This window comes from Ambystoma mexicanum, chromosome 7p (assembly GCF_040938575.1).
Source record: "Ambystoma mexicanum isolate Mex_15411 chromosome 7p, UKY_AmexF1_1, whole genome shotgun sequence".
NCBI lineage: Eukaryota > Metazoa > Chordata > Amphibia > Caudata > Ambystomatidae > Ambystoma > Ambystoma mexicanum.
The window spans coordinates 776,688,129-776,706,098 of record NC_090939.1 but is presented as its reverse complement, the minus strand read 5'-3'; positions in this window follow the sequence as shown (position 1 = coordinate 776,706,098).

Sequence of the window (17,970 nt, the reverse complement as noted above, 5' to 3'; positions counted from 1 at the left end):
ACACCCACTCTACATCCCACCATAAGATTCTGCTGTATTGAGGCCTCCTGACAGACCCACTGAAAGAGTCTAGTCTAACCGTGGGACAGCCTCCGTGATGCCGAGGAGGAAGCAGTACTTTCTAATTGCACTATCTGGACTCAACCCAATGTGAGTAAGCATAACACTTTTAGCTGCTTAGTCTACCCACGATCCGCATGTGAATGTCTACTGCCTACTGCTAGAATATACACACACCTTGGTGAATTTACTCTTGCTAACTATTTGTTACTCATGTGCATCAGCCTATTGCTACTGTTCTCGTGCAACACATCGCGCCACGCCTACTAGTGCCGCTGTAATCATGTTGTACCCTCTGGTCGCTCATTGACCACAGTAATTGCGTTGTGCCCCTGGTCGCTCATTGACGACAGTAATTGTGTTGTGCCCTTTGGTCGCTCATTGACCACAGTAATTGTGTTGTGCCCTCTGGTCGCCCATTGACCACAGTAATCATGTTGTGCCCTTTGGTCGCTCATTGACCACAGTAATTGTGTTGTGCCCTCTGGTCGCCCATTGACCAGCATTTAGTTCAGTATTCAATATGCATATATTGGCTTCAAAGTTAGATTTCCATTTAGTTTGGTATTCAATATGCATATATTGGCTTGAATGCTAGATTTCCATTTAGTTTGGTATTCAATATGCATATATTGGCTTGAATGCTAGATTTCAATTTAGTTTGGTATTCAATATGTGCCTATTAGCTTTAAAGCACGGACCGTTATTCACATATGGTCCCATAGGAGCGCCCCGGTGCGTGTACACTCTCCCGACAGTCACCAGTATGCCTCCTCAGTGGTTCCCGCAACTCCCTGCTGGCTTCTGGAGTCTGGAAACCCACCAAGTCCCGCTCACCGGCAGTATGCTTCGCTCTGCACGCCGGCTCCGTGGCTTCTTTCTGGGCGTGTGCAGCGTCCTCTCTGCCCTGGGCTTTACTTCTGCAACTCCTGCTTCTCGAACATGCAGACGGAGGCTTCTAGACCTAAACCTGGGGAAGTTACACTACCCACTCATTTTGGGTCCCACAAGTCCTTCGGGTAAATTGCTAGTTTTCCTTGTTCTGCTCCTGATCCCACCACGGCTGCCTCTGGCTGCCTCCTCATAAGGGTCTCCTGCTCCTCTGGTCTTTGCTTTCTTCCTTGTTGCTCTTGGTTCCTTTTATACACCTATAGCCCCTGGACAGGCTGTAGGTGTCCAATTAGCCCTGCCTGACCACAATCAGAGAGACATGCCTGATCCTCACAGCTCCCAGCAGGCATCTTCCTCGTCCCAGTTCCAGAGTGGTAAAAGGGTGTAGTCTTCATTGTTCCTAGATGCCTCTTCTTTGTCCCAGTTCTAGAGTGATGAGAGTGTGTGGTGTTCATTACACTCAGTCTCCTCTTCCTCGTCTCAATACTGTCAGGTGGCATATGTGGGAAAATAAAAGGTGCTGACTTACAATAACTTATAAATGTCGGGAAAGGGGATACCATGTCTCGCCCAAGGGCACCTTATTCTTTACCATCCTCCTTCTGGGTCTTCAAGGCTTGTCACTTCTCCTAATGTTATTCTGACCAGAGTGAATGGGGGTGACAATATCCCACCAAGGGTTCATCATGAAATGGAAAGGGAAAATACTGCTTCTCACCTGAGGACCCTTTCTTCCCATTCCCCAAGAGCCCTCCACACAGGTGATCCTCCCTCGCTTCTCTACCCCCAGCGTCGGGATCCAATAGCGATAGCCTTTGCCTGGCCACCTTTGTAGAGGCTCCAAGGAAAATAGATGTGAGGATGCCCTCAGGTTTCTCACATACCCTTCCCCTGTGTAAACTGCCTCCCGCTGTCATTATGACTACCCCCGGGCATCCGGACCCAGCCCAGCAGCCTTGGGAGCAGGCATCCAGACATTTATTGAGACCCCAGCAGCCCCGGCTGGGGGCTATCTGGGTTCAGTCCTGGCGGCTTAGGCACCAGGCTCATAATAGACATCAGTCCTGGCGCCATAGGCGCCAGGCTCATAGCCATTACTTACCTCCTGCAGACCATGCTGCAAATGAATCAAAGCCCACGTGAGGCCTGGATGGGACTATTTTATTACAGGGACTATTTTCTACTTGGGTGTGGTTCTGGGGAACTTCTTACCTTGGACTACTTTGCAGGCTATTTAAACCACGCCCGAACAGCAGCCCATGCTTCACTTTATTCTGCACTTCAGCAGTGTGACACTCACCGTGCCTGTAGCATCCAGTCCTCAGCCACGCCCGCCTGGAACCTGGACACCAACCTAGAAGAAAGAGAAATAAGAGCAAGAACTTACCTTTTAATCTTCATCTGTTCCCGAATTCGCAGCACTTCAGAATTGGAAAAGACACGTCGGAAATAAAAGCATCGCATCGCATCGCAAGCAGGCGCGCCGCGCCATACTTACCAGTCTGCATCTCCCCGGTTCAGTGCTGCAGCCATCACTTCATCACGGCATCCGTAGAACCTGGAAGGGACGAAGAGAACAAGGTGAGCCGGGTGCCAACAAAGACAATCAAAGCAACCATATTATACTCACCAGAGTTACTGCTCCCCTAGGCATCTTTCATCGGCGTTCCACCTCTTTAACGCCGCACCTGTGGGAGGAAAGAACACTTGTTAAAGACATTTATTTTGCTTTTATCGGACAACGCTGGGTAATACAGACTCTTACCCACACGCAACCTGCAGCACTTCAGGTGAACTCTTCTAGGATTAAGCTGCAATACAAAAGGGATAAAAACGAGTGAATAACAGACAATTGAACTCTATAGACATTATACTTACGGCTCCTTGCCATTTACCACGGAGTCCAACGCGTCTGGAACTCGCCCAAACTCTTCAAACCAGTGAACCAACTGGTATTCTACGCTCCCCTGCGCTCGGTGCAGGATGGAGAGCTCATCATTACAAACAATAAGGTGAGACAGCAAAAGGGGAATATCGGGGCGCTTAGAGGGAACAAATTAAACAAGTGTTTCCTTGTATCCACTGGGTGGCTAATTCCCCTCCCCCTGCTTTTAGGAAACTACTTTTACGAATCAAGCAGATGAAGCTAGGAAGGCCGGCCCAGTCAGCCGTCTCTGCACTACGAATAATGCTGGTGGAGACCTTAGCAGTCCAGTTCCGATCGACGCCCCCGTGGGAATCAGGTGAGCGTTACACCTGCACAAGGGACTGATCTTGTAGGGCTTTGAGGGGTTGGGTCATGTTGTAACTTGCAACAGAATGTTAGTTGGGTACAGGTCTGCGCCATGACAAATTGGAATCAAAACAAGCATATATGACCAAAAAGATTTTTTATTCTGGATTAAAAAAGAACTTAAGGTCCTTAGGTACAATCCTAGGTTGTTCTAGGTTCTGCCTAAAGTTTCCTAAGCCAACATTAGCCAAATGGTGGCATGTGCTAATGTTTCACCCCGGTGCGGGCTTTGTCAAAGCGTAGCAGTATTTATACAACAATAGAAACAAAATACCTGTTCCAAATCACAGGTAATTGTGTGTTAGTAACATTGTGTATAACATTCCATTAGTTATCAGATTATCCTGATATGGTTAATACACACTATTCGGCTGTTAGCAACCTTGGTTAATCAGAGTTTTTAGCACTTGGTAAACTTTTTCCTGCATTAGTAACATGCATTAGTATCCCAATGGGCCTCATTACGACCCAGGCGGTAAGGGGTTTACGGCAGCGTTAACAGCGCCGACCCTTACCGCCTGAGTACGAGGTCCCTTAGCGCCATGGCGCTTTTAACACCTGCTTTTAGCAGGTGTTAAAATCCATGGCGCTAAGGGACCATGGAGTTAATTACGCCACCGTAATTTACGGTGGCGTAATTAACGCCTTCCCCACTCCCATTATGCCCTATGGGGCAAAAATGGGAATGGGGAAGGGTAAATGGGGATTGGGGACTTACCGCCCCGCCAAGGTCGGAATGGGGCGGTAAGTCCGCCAACCACCATGGCGTATACGTAGTTTACACCATGGTGGTAAAGTCACGGCCCAGGCGGTAACTTACCGCCTGGGTCGTAATGAGGCCCCATGTTATTATGTTGGTACATTAGTAACTTGTTATTCCTTACAATATGTTCTGGTTTACATATACAGTGGGCCACTGCCCATCTTACAAATAATCCTTTGTGAAGAGAAATAGAGGAGGAAAGAAGAAAAGAATGAAGTGGAGTGTTAAGACGCATTTAGTTATATTAGCTGTTTAATAATAAATGGGAGTGTTGTGGTGACCAAGTAATCATTCAGATAACCAAGTTCGCATTGGTAACGGTATCCAAAGTGATCAGTCTTAGTAGATATACATAGATGTATGCCTCTTTGCCAGTGTATAATGGCTTAGGTCTAGTTACAAGGGTGGGTCCCATCGTGGTTGGCCATTCAATGTGATCAATGATGATGAGATAGCTAGTAGTGCAAGGGTAAATTAGCTGGATGGAAACCTTCAAAGGGTAGGTGCCCCACTAGTTGCATGCTGTGACTAAAAAATAAGGTTTTCCTAGTACCTGGAGAGGTCTCATGTACAGCGTAGTACAGGTTGGATCCTATGGTCACTGCGTGTGTCTTCTTGACACTGAAAAGAATTAGATCTGTGGGAACAGTTGTAATATAGTAGAGTCACAGGCTTCCATCAGCATACATATATTAAGTACTGAGTGGTAAACTACAGGCTATGGTGCAACCTAAATTTAAGGTACTTTGAATAATCCTTGCGTGAAGCTTATTCTTGAAAAAAGGTTTCAGTTGCTTGTGTATATAATCTCCTAGAGGGAGAATGGGAACAGTTACTGGAGTGGCCTGGTAATGGTGAAGGTAGTAGCTATAAAACTGACCTAGTGCACAGTGTGCCTGGTGCACTCTTACCTCATTAGGAAAGTAATTTGCTCAAAATTCGGATGGCGGTGCTCTGCTGGTGTCTGTGATTCTGATAACTTTGCCATAATTGGTGGTATGCAAGTGTATATTGTTCAATACATATCAAGAAAATAAAAATGGTTTGGGAGGCACTCCAAAATATAATTAAAATTCACTGTAAGTAAATAACCCCAATGGGTCTTGAGTACTGTGTATAGTTTAAGTATATAATGCTTCAGGTGCAGCAGGGAGAAAACTTGAGGCCACTCGAGGTTCAAAATACTGAAAAACAAAACACAAACCGACGGTTGCCTGCCGGTAACCCTGTGTTGCACTCCTAACAGGAACTAGTCCCAAGTGGTAGTTTCACCTTGCAGAAACCAAAGGCCAACAACTCCCTGCTGGGAATATTCGTTCTACAAGGATTGATCTCAACAACATTCAAAGCGGTATGCTTGGCTTTATCTAATGTTCAAATTGCAAACTGGGTACATGAGGCTCTGTCAATCTGTGAATCTACAGACAAGAATAAATCTGGCTGAGAACAGACAGATATGAGACAGATCCAATTGTCATTATATCAACACACAATCAGATTTAATTTACATCACACTGTTGCCTTAATTCAATTCGCAAATTGATTCATTCAGGTCAATTAACAATTCAATAACAAGAAACAGAAAATCAATTGAGCTGAGAAAATGCTCAAACAAATCATGTTTAGTAAAGATAACAAAAGTGGAGTAAACTGTGATTCAACAAAGGTAATAAGATAATTCATATGCAGGGTGGTCACCACATTTGTGTTTCCCTGCTTCTGAGCAGTCACATTCACTCTACTCAGAGATTTCCTAAAGACACTCCTATTAAGTAATCAGTGCCAAAGTGTTTCGGATTATTGGAAATCCATCTTCAAGGCAGGACATGTTTTAGTTTCAACAAAATTTGGTTGGAATTCCTAAAAAGTATAATAATACTCTAATTAGATATTTAGAAAGTTTAAGAGACTCAGCAGGTAAATCTCATGAATGGAGGTTCACTGACTTGCTTTTCCTGGTAAGCAGAGACGATTCATAATCACCTGTAAGGTTAAAGTGACATAACTTACAATTTGTAAGTGTTTGATCCTAGGCGCAGGGTCATACTCTAGAATGCGATTGAAGTAATTCATAGTTGCTCACCCGGTCAAAAGACACAAATGTCTCGCCGGGTGCAGTGGCAGTGTCAGGCTGTGACTCCCAATATGAGCAGCTGGAGGCAAGGAGAGAGAAGGAGTAATATTAATTACTGCACACTCAGGCCAAGAGGCTATGTGAGCCTGCAGCTTTCGTTTGAGTTGTTTGAGGTTAGTTTCATAAACAGTACTAGTTAGACATAGAGACTATTTTCACGATTCTGCAGTCGGGCCATAAAATGTCAGAACGTGCATCCATTTCTTCACAACTTACTAGAAGAGAATCGCCCTCGGTACACCAAACGAAGCAGCCCATCACTAGGACACGCTGCACAGCTCTCCCAAGCAAAGTAGGTTGGCATAGGAGCAGCGCACACGCGCTTCCCCGTGTGGGGCACCATCTTCGTGTGGGACACCGTATCTCTGGTGCAGTCATAGTCGGCTGAGTGATAAAGTATCTATTTACTATTTTACTGTGGCTCTAGTAAATTATGCACTATCTAACGGTCTTCTTGGTCCGTGAAGTGGCTGCATATAGCAGCCAAACTGATGGAACATTTATTGAGTAAAATCGCCGTGCTGCGTGTGCGCACCACGGCGACTGTTGCTAGGGACGCACACAGGCATGCGCAACGCCCTCAGCACAATGTAGTGTAGGCGGATCCCAACCCGGGTCCAAACAAATGAGTCAATAAAATGTCCAAATGGTATTGTGCGGCAATTCGATCTGCTAGAGCTAGACTAGTAGAATTGCCTAATGGTAAAGTATATTAAATTAGGCGTTTGGGCCAACAATATTCATTCATTGAGTGAGAAGCGGGGGTAGGGGCAACACGGCAGTAAAAGACTGCTTTGTGCCCCTGCCTCCCGCTAAATTTCAAATGATTGACAGACATCATCAGGGGGACAATGCTGAGGCATCCGCCCGCATCCTCCCTACTAGACTGTCATTCTAGTTCTCAACTGCGCGACGGCGACTGTTGCCAGGGACGCGCACGGGCATGCGTAACGCCCTCAGCACCATGTAGTGCAAGCGGATCCCAACCTGGGTCCAAACAAGTGAGTCGAAAATATGTCCATATAGTATTGTGCGAAAATTCGGTCTGCTAGAACTGGTAGGATTGCCTGATAGTCAATTATAATATATTTAGCGTTTGGGCCAACATTATTCATTAATTGAGAGAAAAGCGGGTGGAGGAGCAACACGGCAGTAAAAAACTGCTGCGTGCCCCTGCCTCCCTCTAAATTTCAAATGAATAACAGACATCATCAGGGGGTCAATGCTAAGGCATCCGCCCGCACCCTACCCTACTAGACTGTCATTCTAGTTATCAGCTGCTATTTAGATTTTATTCAATTTCATCAACCTCCGCTGCCCAATGCCCATTAAATTACGGGCATCGCAGTAATCAATATTTCCTATTCAAACCTCAAAGAGGAGTCAACTGTACTCCCGGCACAAGGGCCGTTCACATTCTTAGTTGATTTATAAAACTAAGTGCAAGTCACATTCCATCATCAGACATCAAGCCAATTATGTAACTAAGTTGTACAATAAATTAAAATTAAAAGCTCCCGTTGCCAAATCAGTTCACATTCTGCAGGGTCACAGCCTGAATAAGATCATTGGGTTATTTACACCGGGATCAATCGAATCCTCAAACAATAATAGGTGTATGTTAAAAGCCATTAGTCTTACACACTCTTGTTGTCAGAAGCACAATGTACCAGAAACCTACTTGTAAGCATTACACTGTTAAGAACACTGCTAAAAACGCTAGTACAGGATCCACATGGGATATATTAGAGAAAACACATTAGGTCAAATTCACAATTCATGCCCCTTGGGCTGAGACAATCCAACAGGTCAATCCAAAAGATCTCCCTCTGTAGTAGTCTCTTTTGTACATCTCCCCCTCTCGGCCCCACTTTCACTTGTTCTAGAATCATACATTTCAGTTGGGCAATTGAATGTCTTGCTTCCAGAAAGTGCATTACCACCGGTGATCTAAGGTTTTTAGTCCGAATGTTACACTTATGCTCAGTCCAGCAAAGTTTTGCCTTTCTTGTAGTGATCCCCCCATAATAATAGCCACAGGGACACTTGAGAGCGTAGAATACATATGTTGAGTCACAGGTGCATGAGTGTTTGAGTGTAATGGGTTTACCTGTATGCGGGTGCGAGTTTATATTGCCTGGTAGGATGTTACTGCAATGCTGACAGTTATGACATGGTTGAGTTCCCTTGTACTTAGTGGGTGCCCCCTGAGTCATAGACAGATCCGCTCTGACTAACCTAGTCCTAAAAGCATTGCTATTTCTATAGGCAGAAATCGGAAGATGTTGGAAGAGTGGTTGTGTCTGTGGGTCCATTTGCAACATTGGCCAGTTTCTTTGGATGTTGTTCCTGATTTTCTTGCTCTGTGCGGAATATGTGGTAACGTACATCATGGAGTCATCTTTCTTTGTGTTCTTAGGTCTGATCAAGGTGTCCCTCTCAATAGTGGCTACTTTCTCCTCAATTTGTGATAATGTGGTGGAATTTCTGACATAAGGATGCTGACTGTCTCTGGTATTCTGTGCTTTCTGAGATATTCCTGTGATAATGTAGAAACTGGCTTAGAGGGACGCTGTCAATCGTCCTCCGAGGATGAAAACCTGTTGCTAGTAAAAGGCTATTTCTATCTGAAGCTTTGGTGAAAATTCTTGTCTCTAGACTGTTTTCTTTAACGTAGATTTCAACATCCAAAAAGTTGATCAATACTTTGCTCGTCTGAGTAGTAAATTTGATCCTCGGGTGCATAGCATTCATCATGGTAAAGAATTCCTTCAATTCATCATCTGGACCTGACCAGATGCCAAAAACATCATTAATATATCTTACAAAGATGGTCAGATGACGTAACCATCTTGCGGATGTTAGTAAGTGTTCTTCTTCCAGGTGGTACATGTATGTATTTGCGTATGGCGGGGCCATGGCGGCCCCCATACTGGTCCCTGAAACTTGAAGATAAAATTTGTCTTTGAATCGAAAGAAATTATTCATCAGCACCAATTTAAGCAATGTCAGTACGAACAGCTTGTCGCCTTGACAGTTATCGCTCCTTAGAAGTAGCCATTCAACTGCTTCTAGTCCAGCCTCTTGTACGATGTTGGTGTAGAGGGAGGTCACATCCATAGTAAAAAGGGTATCCCTTGTGTTAACAAATTCAACCTCTTTCAGTTTTGTTAAAAAGTGAGTAGTATCCTTGATGTAGGTAGGGGTTTCTTGTATGCGGGGTTGTAGAATTTTATCCAAGTACTTTGCCAATGGCGCCAATAGGCTGTCAGTTGCCGCTATAATGGGCCGCCCGGGAGGATCTATTAGTCTTCTGTGAATCTTCGGGAGAATATATATCACCGGAGTAATCGGGTGAGTCTTTTCCAGGAATCTACGTGTCTTCTCGGAGATCACCTCTCTTGCTTCAGCCTCATCCAATACTTCCTTGATCAGGTCTCTAACCTGTTCGGTAGGGTTGTAGTCGATCTCCTGATAAGTTTCTCGATCCGCCAGTTGTCGTTCGATTTCTGCGATGTATTTCATTTTGTCCATCAGGACTAGGGCTCCTCCCTTGTCTGCTGGTTTGAAGATAATCTCACTATTAACGAGTAGCTTTTTAAGGGTTTGGTGTTCATTCTTCGTGAAGTTCCCTCTCTCCTTCGTTCTAAAAGAAATTTTCTTGAATTGGTCCAGGACTGTTTTTTCAAAGACCGCCAGTACATGGTTGCTATTCGGGGGATGGGATACACGTTTAGGTGTTAGTTCTAGGTACCTTGAGGGTTCCATGATGTTCTCTTCTTCCTCAAGATTATTGAAGAAAACTTTCAACTTTAATTTCCGCATCAATTTGAAAAAGTCGATCTTTTCCCTCAGTAGACTGGTGTTGTAGTGAGGTACAAATGAGAGGCCCTTATGGAGAACTTGTGATTCCATACGGGACAATTGATAAGATGAAATGTTGACGACTATGTCCTTTTCCCAGTTTGTTTCTTCCTCTCTGATTTTTTTCTTCCCTTGTCCACGTCTGGTCGGTCTTTTTCTAAAAAAGGAACGGTTCCAGGTGTAGTTTCCTCACCCCCTGGGGTAGAAGGTATAGATACTCCGGTGTCTGTAATAACTTCAAGTTCTATGCTGGAGGCTTCTGAAGAGGTGGCGTCAGTGTTCACAGTTCCAGTTCTTGGCGTGCAGGGTTGGGGAGGTCTAGTTGGACGTTGACCATAGTATTCCTGCCAGGTATATACTATGTCTAGCTTATAATCCTGGGTGTTGCATCTAAACTTGCGAACTTTCTTGGTTTCCAGTTCTTGTTTATACTTGGCTAGTTTCTCGTTGGTATCGTCTAATACTTGTTTCAGTTGGTCTGCTGTAAAACTCTTGCTCAACATATTTTTGATAGTGTCAATTTCTTCTTCAAGGGATGTCAAACTGTGAGAGAGTTCTTCGACTGCCAGCAAGATGAGGTCAAGCGAGCACTTGTTGAGGATCTGTCTCCATTTCTTTACGAAACTCGGATTCTCCTTACACAGTGTTGGCTCTAGGTTCACTCTTAACCCACGTGGAATCCTTTGTGCTTTATAGTAGTGTGCCAGTGTAGTCGCATGAAGTTTCAAATGTATCTCCCTACGTATCTTCCACTCTAACTGTTTAATTAATGCTTCAGGTTTGTCTGAACTAATCAGCTCGTCTCCCGTTGTTCTAATGAGGCTTAGAATCCTCTTTGCTTCTTCTTCGCTAAATGCTAGCGATTCAGCTCTATTGTTAGTAGTAGCATCAATTTTTGCAAAGGACATTGTCTGATATACAATGTATTGGAATCAGGGATGTTCCAGAGTAAATAGTAGGTAGTAATTAAATAGTGTGTGTGCACTCCCTGGTTGTGGCCACCGTAGTGATGAAGAAAATAAAAATGGGTTGGGAGGCACTCCAAAATATAATTAAAATTCACTGTAAGTAAATAACCCCAACGGGTCTTGAGTACTGTGTATAGTTTAAGTATATAATGCTTCAGGTGTAGCAGGGAGAAAACTTGAGGCCACTCGAGGTTCAAAATACTGAAAAACAAAACACAAACCGACGGTTGCCAGCCGGTAACCCTGTGCTGCACTCCTAACGGGAACTAGTCCGAAGTGGTAGTTTCACCTTGCAGAAACCAAAGGCCAAAAACTCCCTACTGGGAGTATTCGTTCCACAAGGGTTGATCTCAACAACATTCAAAGCGGTATGCTTGGCTTTATCTAATGTTCAAATTGCAAACTGGGTACATGAGGCTCTGTCAATCTGTGAATCTACAGACAAGAATAAATCTGGCTGAGAACAGACAGATATGAGACAGATCCAATTGTCATTATATCAACACATAATCAGATTTAATTTACATCACACTGTTGCCTTAATTCAATTTGCAAATTGATTAATTCAGGTCAATTAACAATTCAATAACAAGAAACAGAAAATCAATTGAGCTGAGAAAATGCTCAAACAAATCATGTTTAGTAAAGATAACAAAAGTGGAGTAAACTTTGATTCAACAAAGCTAATAAGATAATTCATATGCAGGGTGGTCACCACATTTGTGTTTCCCTGCTTCTGAGCAGTCACATTCACTCTACTCAGAGATTTCCTGAAGACACGCCTATTAAGTAATCAGTGCCAACGCGTTTCGGATTATTGGAAATCCATCTTCAGGGCAGGACGTGCTTTAGTTTCAACAAAATTTGGTTAGAATTCCTACAAAGTATAAGAATTCTCTAATTAGATATTTAGAAAGTTTAAGAGACTCAGCAGGTAACTCTCATGAATGGAGGTACGCTGACCTGCTTTTCCTGGTAAGCAGAGACAATTCATAATCACCTGTAAGGTTAAAGTGACATAACTTACAATTTGTAAGTGTTTGATCCTAGGCGCAGTGTCATACTCTAGAATGCTATTGAAGTAATTCATAGTTACTCACCCGGTCAAAAGACCCAAATGTCTCGCCGGGTGCAGTGGCAGTGTCAGGCTGTGATTCCCAATATGGGAAACTGGGGGCAAGGAGAGAGAAGGGGTAATAGTAATTACTGCGCACTCGGGCCAAGAGGCTATGTGAGTCTGCAGCTTTCGTTTGAGTTGTTTGAGGTTAGTTTCATAAACAGTACTAGTTACACATAGAGACTATTTTCACGATTCTGCAGTCGGGCTCATAAAATGTCGGAACGTGCATCCATTTCTTCACATCTTACAAGAAGAGAATCACCCTCGGTGCACCATACGAAGCAGCCCATCACTAGGACGCGCTGCACTGCTCTCCCAAGCAAAGTAGGTTGCCATGGGAGCGGTGCGCACGCGCGTCCCCGTGTGGGGCGCCATCTTCGTGTGGTACACCGTATCTCTGGTGCAGTCATAGTCGGCTGAGTGATAAAGTATCCATTTACTATTTTACTGTGGCACTAGTAAATTATGCACTATCTTACGGTCTTGTTGGTCCGTGAAGCGGCTGTATGTAGCGGCCAAACTGATGGAACATTTATTGAGTAAAATCGCTGTGCTGCGCGTGCGCACCACGGCGACTGTTGCTAGGGACGCGCACGGGCATGCGCAACGCCCTCACTACAATGTAGTGTAGGCGAATCCCAACCCGGGTCCAAACAAATGAGTCAATAAAATGTCCAAATGGTATTGTGCGGCAATTCGGTCTCCTAGAGCTAGACTAGTAGAATTGCCTAATGGTAAAGTATATTAAATTAGCCGTTTCGGACAACATTATTCATTCGTTGAGTGAGAAGCAGGGGGAGGGGCAACACGGCAGTAAAAAACTGCTTCGTGCCCCTGCCTCCCGCTAAATTTCAAATGATTGACAGACATCATCAGGGGGACAATGCTGAGGCATCCGCCCGCATCCTCCCTACTAGACTGTCATTCTAGTTCTCAACTGCACCACAGCGACTGTTGCTAGGGATGCGCACGGGCATGCGTAACGCCCTCAGCACCATGTAGTGCAAGCGGATCCCAACCTGGGTCCAAACAAGTGAGTCGAAAAGATGTCCATATTGTGCGACAATTCGGTCTGCTAGAACTGGTAGGATTGCCTGATAGTCAATTATAATATATTCAGCATTTGTGCCAACATTATTCATTCATTGAGAGAAAAGCAGGTGGAGGAGCAACACGGCAGTAAAAAACTGCTGCGTGCCCCTGCCTCCCTCTAAATTTCAAATGAATAACATACATCATCAGGGGGTCAATGCTAAGGCATCCGCCCTCGCCCTACCCTACTACACTGTCATTCTAGTTATCATCTGCTATTTAGATTTTATTCAATTTCATCAACCTCCACTGCCCAATGCCCATTAAATTACGGGCATCGCAGTAATCAATATTTCCTATTCAAACCTCAAAGAGGAGTCAACTGTACTCCTGGCACAAGGGCCGTTCACATTCTTAGTTGATTTATAAAACTAAGTGCAAGTCACATTCCATCATCAGACATCAAGCCAATTATGTAACTAAGTTGTACAATAAATTAAAATTAAAAGCTCTCGGTGCCAAATCAGTTCACATTCTGCAGGGTCACAGCCTGAATAAAATCACTGGGTTATTTACACCGGGGTCAATCGAATCCTCAAACAATAACAAGTGTATGTTAAAAGCCAATAGTCTTACACATTCTTGTTGTCAGAAGCATAATGTACCAGAAACCTACTTGTAAGCATTACACTGTTAAGAACACTGCTAAAAACACTAGTACAGGATCCACATGGAATATATTAGAAAAAACACATTAGGTCAAATTCACAATTCATGCCCCTTGGGCTGAGACAATCCAACAGGTCAATCCAAAAAATCTCCCTCTGTAGTAGTCTCTTTTGTACATCTCCCCCTCTTGGCCCCACTTTCACTTGTTCTAGAATCATACATTTCAGTTGGGCAATTGAATGTCTTGATTCCAGAAAGTGCATTACCACCGGTGATCTAGGGTTTTTAGTCTGAATGTTGCACTTATGCTCAGTTCAGCGAAGTTTTGCCTTTCTTGTAGTGATCCCCACGTAATAATAGCCACAGGGACACTTGAGAGCATAGACTACATTTGTTGAGTCACACTTACCACATATACCGCGGAATATGTGGTAAGTACACCATGGAGTCATCTTTCTTTGTGTTCTTAGGTCTGAGCAAGGTGTCCCTCTCAATAGTAGCTACTTTCTCCTCAATTTGTGATAATGTGGTGGAATTATACCCTCTCCCTCTGAATTTCTGACGTAAGGATGCTGATTGTCTCTGGTATTCTGTGCTTTCTGAGTTATTCCTACGATAACGTAGAAACTGACTTAGAGGGACGCTGTCAATCGTCCTCCGAGGATGAAAACTTGTTGCTAGTAAAAGGCTATTTCTATTTGTAGCTTTGGTGAAAATTCTTGTCTCTAGATGGTTTTCTTTCACGTAGATTTCAACATCCAAAAAGTTGATCACTGCTTTGCTCGTCTGAGTAGTAAATGTGATCCTCGGGTGCATAGCATTCATCATGGTAAAGAATTCCTTCAATTCATCATCTGGACCTGACCAGATGCCAAAAACATCATCAATATATCTTACAAAGATGGTTAGATGACGTAACCATCTTGCGGATGTTAGTATGTGTTCTTCTTCCAGGTGGTACATGTATGTATTTGCGTATGCCGGGGCCATGGCGGCCCCCATACTGGTCCCTGAAACTTGAAGATAAAATTTGTCTTTGAATCGAAAGAAATTATTCATCAGCACCAATTTAAGCAATGTCAGCACGAACAGCTTGTCGCCTTGACAGTTATCGCTCCTTAGAAGTAGCCATTCAACTGCTTCTAGTCCAGCCCCGTGTACGATGTTGGTGTAGAGGAAGGTCAAATCTATAGTAAAAAGGGTATCCCTTGTGTTAACAAATTCAACCTCTTTCAGTCTTGTTAAAAAGTGAGTAGTATCCTTGATGTAGTAAGGGTTTCTTGTATGATGGGTTGTAGAATTTTATCCAAGTACTTTGCCAATGGCTCCAATAGGCTGTCAGTTGCAGCTATAATGGGCCGCCCGGGAGGATCTATTAGTCTTTTGTGAATCTTCGGGAGAATATATATCACCAGAGTAATCGGGCGTGTCTTTTCCACGAATCTACATGTCTTCTCGGAGATCACCCCTCTTGCTTCAGCCTCATCCAATACTTCCAACAATTCAATGCATATCAACACATATTACAATTAGAACATTTGTAGAATCCAGCTATCGGGTTACCTGTTATAATGCTTGTCTGCCCCCGTCTTTTGTTAGCTATGAAGCTGGGGCTGAGTTTCATTCCCAGTGTGGGTGCCTTGGTATTGACAGCGTTGGGCCTTTCAGTGATGAGATGTCTTTTAGATCAGGATCCAGCCTCAGTATGTGCCAGTTGCTCTGGAAGATTTTCCTAATGGTATGGTTGTCATTGTAGTACTGGGTTATCAGTATGACTGGATTGAGCTTAGGTTAATTTGTCCTGTCTCTTGGTTTCAATAGTTCTATTCTGTTTCTGGATGTGACTGTTTCTCTGGCCTTTTTGATAATCTTATTAGAGTATCCTCTGACTAGGAACCTATTCTCAATAAGTTCACAGTTCATTGTCTCTGTACTGCAGTTTCTTCTTGCTCTTGTGAATTCGCCAATAGGTATATAGGCAATAGTGCTTCTGAGGTGTGAGCTATCAGCGTGCAAAGTCGCATTTGCCTCAGTTTTCTTCCTATAAGTTCTGGTCTGTATTTCCCCTTCTTCAGTGTAAATGCATAAGTCTAGGTAAATGATTTTTTCTCTACTAAAGGGAAGCTTAATCAAAAGCAATTCTCATTTAGGTATTCACAGTAGTGGTCAAAGTGGTCAGCATGACTATTCCATATAATCAAGACATCATCTATATACCCAAGCCATTTAATCACATTCTTGGATAGGGTTGGATGTGTCGTAGAATATTTGTGTTCAAATTCCCCAAAAAATAAGTTTGCCATAGATGTTGCAAAACATGTTCCCATTGCAATTCCCTTTGTTTGCTGATATAGCTTGTCATAATATAAAAAAACATTTTGAAAGGTGTAATCAATATTATTAAGTGCCAGAGTATGATCAGTAGACGTGTACAAAGCCTTTACGTCCATGGTTGCTAGCATATTAACTATCCTTCCACTCTATTGTAATTTTCTAAAATATGCATAGTATGTCATGTGTGAGAATCCAGTTTGTACACTTAAGACCTCAGAATAGTGTCTATAAATGTAGACATGTTTTTCAGAGATCCATCCATTCCCGCTCACTATCGGTTTTACTGTGCATAGTCTTTGTGAATTTTAGGGAGGAAGCATATAGGATTTTAGGTCTGTCTGTGCACAGAAAAGATCTAGCGTCGTCATTCAGCTTTTGTTTGTTTTGTCATTTTATTATCAAGTCATTCATTTCCTTGATTATGTCAGTAATGTACTCTTTATTGATCACCTTGTAGCATCCCAAGGTGCTCAGGTGTTCAGCTCCCATCTTGATGTAGTCTATTTTATTCAGTATAACAATTCTACCCCCTTTGTCAGCTTCTTTAATAATAATGTCCTGGTATGAGGCTTTGTTTTTTAAGGCTAGCTGTTTCCTGATGTCTAGCTTTTTGAAACGTTGGTATTCATCTTGGTATGCAGCATCCATCTTTTATTCTATATCCATGGTTACTGCTTTATAAAATACATCGATGCAGTTGTCCTGCGGAATCACCAGGATACCTTTCGTTTTAGGTTTCATATTGCCCTCAACCGGTGTATTGGTGTGAATGCCTAAATGGTCAATAAGATCTCCATGTGGGATCTCTATGTTTTCCTCAATGGAAAGAAGTGTCTGGGTGTCCAGAATATTCCTGATGGTCAGGGGGGCTAATGATGGGGGCTGTCCTTTCTTCCTTTAGGATGGGATCCATCTTCTGAAAGAATTTCTTCAATTTCAGGTTACTGATGAACTTAAAAGGTGTCTATTTGTAGATTAGTGTAATCAGCTCTTATGTGTGGTGCAAAAGATAATCCTTTGTTTAGTACTTTGATCTCTATCTCTTCTAGGGACCGGCCAGACAGATTGAGAACCAGATTTGCCTCCTTCCTGATTGGTCTCTCCTGTATTCCCAGTGGGTTCGCCTTCCTACTCTGTTCCCTGCGTCTCCTGTTCCCTCCTCTTCTCCCGCCCCCACTACCTCCTTGTATGGGCCTCGTGGTTGAAGCACCTGGGTTTGGGTATTATAAAGCTTGCTTCTGGTTTAATAATTTGTTTCCACGTGGGGTACCTTTTTATTTGTTCTAAAAAACTTTTTTCTGTGGTCAGTGTGAGAAACCAAAGGGTGTCTCACCTTCTAGTCCCTGGGAATCTCTCTCCCAGGTGGCTAGGGCATGGCCATCGCCTTTGGATCCAGACCCTGGTTATAGACCAGTGCGGGAGGATCACCTGGGTGAGGGGTCTTTGAGGAGTAGGGGTGAGATAACCGATGGTGATACGTGGTATTCCCCCCTTTCCCGCACCCATGGCCCATCCTATTTTATAGGATTCTTCAATGTTACAACCCCTGCCCCCTTCTGCACAAACACTGGGCCGAGGAAGAGGGCGACAGAGTAAAGAGACTAACCCTTACATATCTCACTGGGCATGTCCCACTAATCAAGTCAGGCAAAGTCAGGCACTTGACTTTAATCACATACATCTGATACCCATTAGCTCTCGCCCTACGGATAAAAGGCGGAACATAGACACACACTCCGAGCAAGGTGGAACACAAGAAGGAGCAGAACTTCCGGGGCTAAGGCGAACCTACTGGAGCAGAGCGACCAACAGAGGGACGAGAACAAATAGTAGAGAAACCCA